The sequence below is a fragment of the Notothenia rossii genome, assembly GCF_949606895.1.
Source record: "Notothenia rossii genome assembly, chromosome: 6".
Lineage (NCBI taxonomy): Eukaryota > Metazoa > Chordata > Actinopteri > Perciformes > Nototheniidae > Notothenia > Notothenia rossii.
In genome coordinates this window covers 45,059,743-45,067,904 of record NC_136909.1, presented here as the reverse complement: position 1 = coordinate 45,067,904, position 8,162 = coordinate 45,059,743, and positions in this window count along the sequence as shown.

Here is an 8,162-nt window from a genome sequence, read left to right as displayed (position 1 = left end):
GCTACACATCTGTCTCACTGAGTATCACACATCTGTCTCACAGAGCGTCACACATCTGTCTCACAGAGCGTCACACATCTCACAGAGTGTCACACATCTGTCTCACTGAGCGTCACACATCTGTCTCACTGAGCATTACACATCTGTCAAACATCTGTCTCACTGAGCGTCACATATCTGTCTCACAGAGCATCACACATCTGTCTAACTGAGCGTCACACATCTGTCTCACTGAGCGTCACACATCTGTCTCACTGAGTGTCACACATCTGTCTCACTGACCGTCACACATCTGTCTCACTGAGCGTCACACATCTGTCTCACAGAGCGTCACACATCTGTCTCACTGAGCGTCACACATCTGTCTCACAGAGTGTCACACATCTATCTCACTGAGCGCCACGCATCTGTCTCACTGAGTGTCAAACATCTGTCTCACTGAGCGTCACACATCTGTCTCACTGAGTGTCGCACATCTGTCTCACTGAGTGTCGCACATCTGTCTTAGAGCATCACACATCTGTCTCACTGAGCGTCACACATCTCTCTCACTGAGTGTCACACATCTGTCTCACTGAGTGTCACACATCAATCTCACTGAGAGTCACTTATCTTTCTCACTGAGTGTCACACATCTGTCTCAATGAGGGTCACACATCTGTCTCACTGAGCGTCAAACATCTGTCTCACTGAGCGTCACACATCTGTCTCACTGAGCGTCACCCATCTGTCTCACTGAGTGTCGCACATCTGTCTTAGAGCATCACACATCTGTCTCACTGAGCGTCACACATCTCTTTCACTGAGTGTCACACATCTGTCTCACTGAGTGTCACACATCAATCTCACTGAGCGTCACTTATCTGTATCACTGAGTGTCACACATCTGTCTCAATGAGGGTCACACATCTGTCTCACTGAGTGTCACATATCTGTCTCACTGAGCGTTACACATCTGTCTCACTGGGTGTCACACATCTGTCTCACTGAGCGTCACATATCTGTCTCACTGAGCGTCACATATCTGTCTTACTGAGCGTCACACATCTGTCTCACTGTGCGTCACACATCTGTGTCACAGAGCGTCACACATCTGTCACACAGCATCACACATCTGTCTCACTGAGCGTCACACATCTGTCACACATCTGTCTCACTGAGCGTCACACATCTGTCACACATCTGTCTCACTGAGTGTCACACATCTGTCTCACAGAGCGTCACACATCTGTTTCACATCTGTCTCACAGGGTGTTACACATCTGTCTCACATAGCGTCACACATCTGTCTCACAGAGATTCACACATCTGTCTCATATCTGTCTCACAGAGTGTCACACATCTGTCTCACAGAGCATTACACATCTGTCCCACTGAGCATCTCACATCTGTCTCACTGAGCGTCACACATATGTCTCACTGAGCGTCACACATCTGTCTCACTGAGTGTTGCATATCTGTCTCACTGAGTGTCACAAATCTGTCTCAATGAGGGTCACACATCTGTCTCACTGAGTGTCACACATCTGTCTCACTGAGTGTCACATATCTGTCTCACTGAGTGTCACAAATCTGTCTCAATGAGGGTCACACATCTGTCTCACTGAGTGTCACACATATGTCTCACTGAGCGTCACATATCTGTCTCACTGAGTGCCACAAATCTGTCTCACTGAGCGTCACATATCTGTCTCACTGAGCGTCACATATCTGTCTCACTGAGCGTCACATATTTGTCTCACTGAGCATTACACATCTGTCACGCATCTGTCTCACTGAGCGTCACAGATCTGTCTCACAGAGTGTCACACATCTGTCTAACTGAGCGTCACACATCTGTCTCACTGAGCGTCACACATCTGTCACACAGAGCAGAACACATCTGTCACACATCTCTCTCACTGAGCGTCACGCATCTGTCTTACTGAGTGTCACACATCTGTCTCACTGAGCGTCACAAATCTGTCTCACAGAGCGTCAAACATCTGTCTCACATCTGTCTCACAGAGTGTCACACATCTGTCTCACAGAGCGTCACACATCTGTCTTACTGAGCATCACACATCTGTCTCACATCTATCTCACTGAGCGTCACACATCTGACTCACAGAGCGTCACACATCTGTCTCACTGAGCTTCACACACCTGTCTCACTGAGCGTCACACATCTGTCTCACAGAGCGTCAAACATCTGTCTCACTCAGCGTCACATATCTGTCTCACTGAGTGTCGCACATCTGTCTCACTCAGCATCAAACATTTGTCTCACTGAGCGTCACATATCTGTCTCACTGAGTGTCAAACATCTGTCTCACTGAGCATCACACATCTGTCTCACAGAGCGTCACACATCTGTTTCACATTTGTCTCACAGGGTGTTACACATCTGTCTCACAGAGCGTCACATATCTGTCTCACAGAGATTCACACATCTGTCTCACATCTGTTTCACTGAGCATCACACATCTGTCCCACTGAGCGTCACACATCTGTCTCACTGAGTGTCACACATCTGTCTTAGAGCGTCACATATCTGTCTCAATGAGCATCACACATCTGTCTCACAGAGCGTCAAACATCTGTCTCACTGAGCGTCACACATCTGTCTCACTGAGTGTCACACACACCTGTCTCACTGAGCGTCGCACATCTGTCTCACTGAGCATCACACATCTGTCTCACTGAGCGTCGCACATCTGTCTCACTGAGCATCACACATCTGTCTCACTGAGCGTCGTACATCTGTCTCACTGAGCGTCACACATCTCTCTCACTGAGCGTCACAGATCTGTCTCACTGAGCATTACACATCTGTCAAACATCTGTCTCACTGAGCGTCACAGATCTGTCTCACAGAGCGTCACACATCTGTCTAACTGAGCGTCACAGATCTGTCTCACTGAGCATTACACATCTGTCACACATCTGTCTCACTGAGTGTCACACATCTGTCTCACTGAGCGTCACACATCTGTCTCACTGAGCGTCACACATCTGTCTCACTGAGTGTCACACATCTGTCTCACTGACCGTCACACATCTGTCTCACTGAGCGTCACACATCTGTCTCACAGAGCGTCACACATCTGTCTCACTGAGCGTCACACATCTGTCTCACAGAGTGTCACACATCTATCTCACTGAGCGCCACGCATCTGTCTCACTGAGTGTCAAACATCTGTCTCACTGAGCGTCACACATCTGTCTCACTGAGTGTCGCACATCTGTCTCACTGAGTGTCACACATCTGTCTTAGAGCATCACACATCTGTCTCACTGAGCGTCACACATCTCTCTCACTGAGTGTCACACATCTGTCTCACTGAGTGTCACACATCAATCTCACTGAGAGTCACTTATCTTTCTCACTGAGTGTCACACATCTGTCTCAATGAAGGTCACACATCTGTCTCACTGAGTGTCACACATCTGTCTCACTGAGCGTTACACATCTGTCTCACTGGGTGTCACACATCTGTCTCACTGAGCTTCACATATCTGTCTCACTGAGCGTCACATATCTGTCTTACTGAGCGTCACACATCTGTCTCACTGTGCGTCACACATCTGTGTCACAGAGCGTCACACATCTGTCACACAGCATCACACATCTGTCTCACTGAGCGTCACACATCTGTCACACATCTGTCTCACTGAGCGTCACACATCTGTCACACATCTGTCTCACTGAGCGTCACGCATCTGTCTCACTGAGCGTCACGCATCTGTCTCACTGAGTGTCACACATCGGTCTCACAGAGCGTCACACATCTGTTTCACATCTGTCTCACAGGGTGTTACACATCTGTCTCACAGAGCGTCACACCTCTGTCTCACAGAGATTCACACATATGTCTCACATCTGTCTCACATAGTGTCACACATCTGTCTCACAGAGCATCACACATCTGTCCCACTGAGCATCACACATCTGTCTCACTGAGCGTCACACATCTGCCTCACAGAGCGTCACACATCTGTCTCACAGAGCGTCACACATCTGTCTCACTGAGCGTCACACATCTGTCTCACCGAGCGTCAACCATTTGTCTCACTGAGCGTCACATATCTGTCTCAATGAGCGTCACACATCTGTCTCACTGAGCGTCACACATCTGTCTCACTGAGCGTCAAACATCTGTCTCACTGAGCGTCACACATCTGTCTCACTGAGCGTCACACATCTGTCTCACTGAGTGTCACACATCTGTCTTAGAGCATCACACATCTGTCTCACTGAGCGTCACAAATCTCTTTCACTGAGTGTCACACATCTGTCTCACTGAGTGTCACACATCAATCTCACTGAGCGTCACTTATCTGTCTCACTGAGTGTCACACATCTGTCTCAATGAGGGTCACACATCTGTCTCACTGAGTGTCACACATCTGTCTCACTGAGCGTTACACATCTGTCTCACTGGGTGTCACACATCTGTCTCACTGAGCGTCACATATCTGTCTCACTGAGCGTCACATATCTGTCTTACTGAGCGTCACACATCTGTCTCACTGTGCATCACACATCTGTGTCACAGAGCGTCACACATCTGTCACACAGCATCACACATCTGTCTCACTGAGCGTCACACATCTGTCACAAATCTGTCTCACTGAGCGTCACACATCTGTCACACATCTGTCTCACTGAGTTTCACACATCTGTCTCACAGAGCATCACACATCTGTTTCACATCTGTCTCACAGGGTGTTACACATCTGTCTCACATAGCGTCACACATCTGTCTCACAGAGATTCACACATCTGTCTCATATCTGTCTCACAGAGTGTCACACATCTGTCTCACAGAGCATTACACATCTGTCCCACTGAGCATCTCACATCTGTCTCACTGAGCGTCACACATCTGTCTCACTGAGCGTCACACATCTGTCTCACTGAGTGTCGCATATCTGTCTCACTGAGTGTCACAAATCTGTCTCAATGAGGGTCACACATCTGTCTCACTGAGTGTCACACATCTGTCTCACTGAGTGTCACATATCTGTCTCACTGAGTGTCACAAATCTGTCTCAATGAGGGTCACACATCTGTGTCACTGAGTGTCACACATCTGTCTCATTGAGCGTCACATATCTGTCTCACTGAGTGCCACACATCTGTCTCACTGAGCGTCACATATCTGTCTCACTGAGCGTCACATATCTGTCTCACTGAGCGTCACATATTTGTCTCACTGAGCATTACATATCTGTCACACATCTGTCTCACTGAGCGTCACAGATCTGTCTCACAGAGTGTCACACATCTGTCTAACTGAGCGTCACACATCTGTCTCACTGAGCGTCACACATCTGTCACACAGAGCAGAACACATCTGTCACACATCTGTCTCACTGAGCGTCACGCATCTGTCTTACTGAGTGTCACACATCTGTCTCACTGAGCGTCACAAATCTGTCTCACAGAGCGTCAAACATCTGTCTCACATCTGTCTCACAGAGTGTCACACATCTGTCTCACAGAGCGTCACACATCTGTCTCACTGAGCATCACACATCTGTCTCACATCTGTCTCACTGAGCGTCACACATCTGACTCACAGAGCGTCACACATCTGTCTCACTGAGCTTCACACACCTGTCTCACTGAGCGTCACACATCTGTCTCACAGAGCGTCAAACATCTGTCTCACTCAGCGTCACATATCTGTCTCACTGAGTGTCGCACATCTGTCTCACTCAGCATCAAACATTTGTCTCACTGAGCGTCACACATCTGTCTCACTGAGCATCACACATCTGTCTCACATCTGTCTCACTGAGCGTCACACATCTGCCTCACAGAGCGTCACACATCTGTCTCACTGAGCTTCACACATCTGTCTCACTGAGCGTCACACATCTGTCTCACTGAGTTTCACACATCTATCTCACAGAGCGTCACACATCTGTTTCACATCTGTCTCACAGGGTGTTACACATCTGTCTCACAGAGCGTCACACATCTGTCTCACAGAGATTCACACATCTGTCTCATATCTGTCTCACAGAGTGTCACACATCTGTCTCACAGAGCATTACACATCTGTCCCACTGAGCATCTCACATCTGTCTCACTGAGCGTCACACATCTGTCTCACTGAGCGCCACACATCTGTCTCACTGAGTGTCGCATATCTGTCTCACTGAGTGTCACAAATCTGTCTCAATGAGGGTCACACATCTGTGTCACTGAGTGTCACACATCTGTCTCATTGAGCGTCACATATCTGTCTCACTGAGTGCCACACATCTGTCTCACTGAGCGTCACATATCTGTCTCACTGAGCGTCACATATCTGTCTCACTGAGCGTCACATATTTGTCTCACTGAGCATTACACATCTGTCACACATCTGTCTCACTGAGCGTCACAGATCTGTCTCACAGAGTGTCACACATCTGTCTAACTGAGCGTCACACATCTGTCTCACTGAGCGTCACACATCTGTCACACAGAGCAGAACACATCTGTCACACATCTGTCTCACTGAGCGTCACGCATCTGTCTTACTGAGTGTCACACATCTGTCTCACTGAGCGTCACAAATCTGTCTCACAGAGCGTCAAACATCTGTCTCACATCTGTCTCACAGAGTGTCACACATCTGTCTCACAGAGCGTCACACATCTGTCTCACTGAGCATCACACATCTGTCTCACATCTGTCTCACTGAGCGTCACACATCTGACTCACAGAGCGTCACACATCTGTCTCACTGAGCTTCACACACCTGTCTCACTGAGCGTCACACATCTGTCTCACAGAGCGTCAAACATCTGTCTCACTCAGCGTCACATATCTGTCTCACTGAGTGTCGCACATCTGTCTCACTCAGCATCAAACATTTGTCTCACTGAGCGTCACACATCTGTCTCACTGAGCATCACACATCTGTCTCACATCTGTCTCACTGAGCGTCACACATCTGCCTCACAGAGCGTCACACATCTGTCTCACTGAGCTTCACACATCTGTCTCACTGAGCGTCACACATCTGTCTCACAGAGCGTCAAACATCTGTCTCACTGAGCGTCACATATCTGTCTCACTGAGTGTCGCACATCTGTCTCACTCAGCATCAAACATTTGTCTCACTGAGCGTCACATATCTGTCTCACTGAGTGTCAAACATCTGTCTCACTGAGCATCACACATCTGTCTCACAGAGCGTCACACATCTGTTTCACTGAGCGTCACACATCTCTCTCACTGAGCGTCACAGATCTGTCTCACTGAGCATTACACATCTGTCAAACATCTGTCTCACTGAGCGTCACAGATCTGTCTCACAGAGCGTCACACATCTGTCTAACTGAGCGTCACACATCTGTCTCACTGAGCGTCACACATCTGTCTCACTGAGTGTCACACATCTGTCTCACTGACCGTCACACATCTTTCTCACTGAGCGTCACACATCTGTCTCACAGAGCGTCACACATCTGTCTCACTGAGCGTCACACATCTGTCTCACAGAGTGTCACACATCTATCTCACTGAGCGCCACGCATCTGTCTCACTGAGTGTCAAACATCTGTCTCACTGAGCGTCACACATCTGTCTCACTGAGTGTCGCACATCTGTCTCACTGAGTGTTGCACATCTGTCTTAGAGCATCAGACATCTGTCTCACTGAGCGTCACACATCTCTCTCACTGAGTGTCACACATCTGTCTCACTGAGTGTCACACATCAATCTCACTGAGAGTCACTTATCTTTCTCACTGAGTGTCACACATCTGTCTCAATGAGGGTCACACATCTGTCTCACTGAGCGTCAAACATCTGTCTCACTGAGCGTCACACATCTGTCTCACTGAGCGTCACCCATCTGTCTCACTGAGTGTCGCACATCTGTCTTAGAGCATCACACATCTGTCTCACTGAGCGTCACACATCTCTTTCACTGAGTGTCACACATCTGTCTCACTGAGTGTCACACATCAATCTCACTGAGCGTCACTTATCTGTCTCACTGAGTGTCACACATCTGTCTCAATGAGGGTCACACATCTGTCTCACTGAGTGTCACATATCTGTCTCACTGAGCGTTACACATCTGTCTCACTGGGTGTCACACATCTGTCTCACTGAGCGTCACATATCTGTCTCACTGAGCGTCACATATCTGTCTTACTGAGCGTCACACATCTGT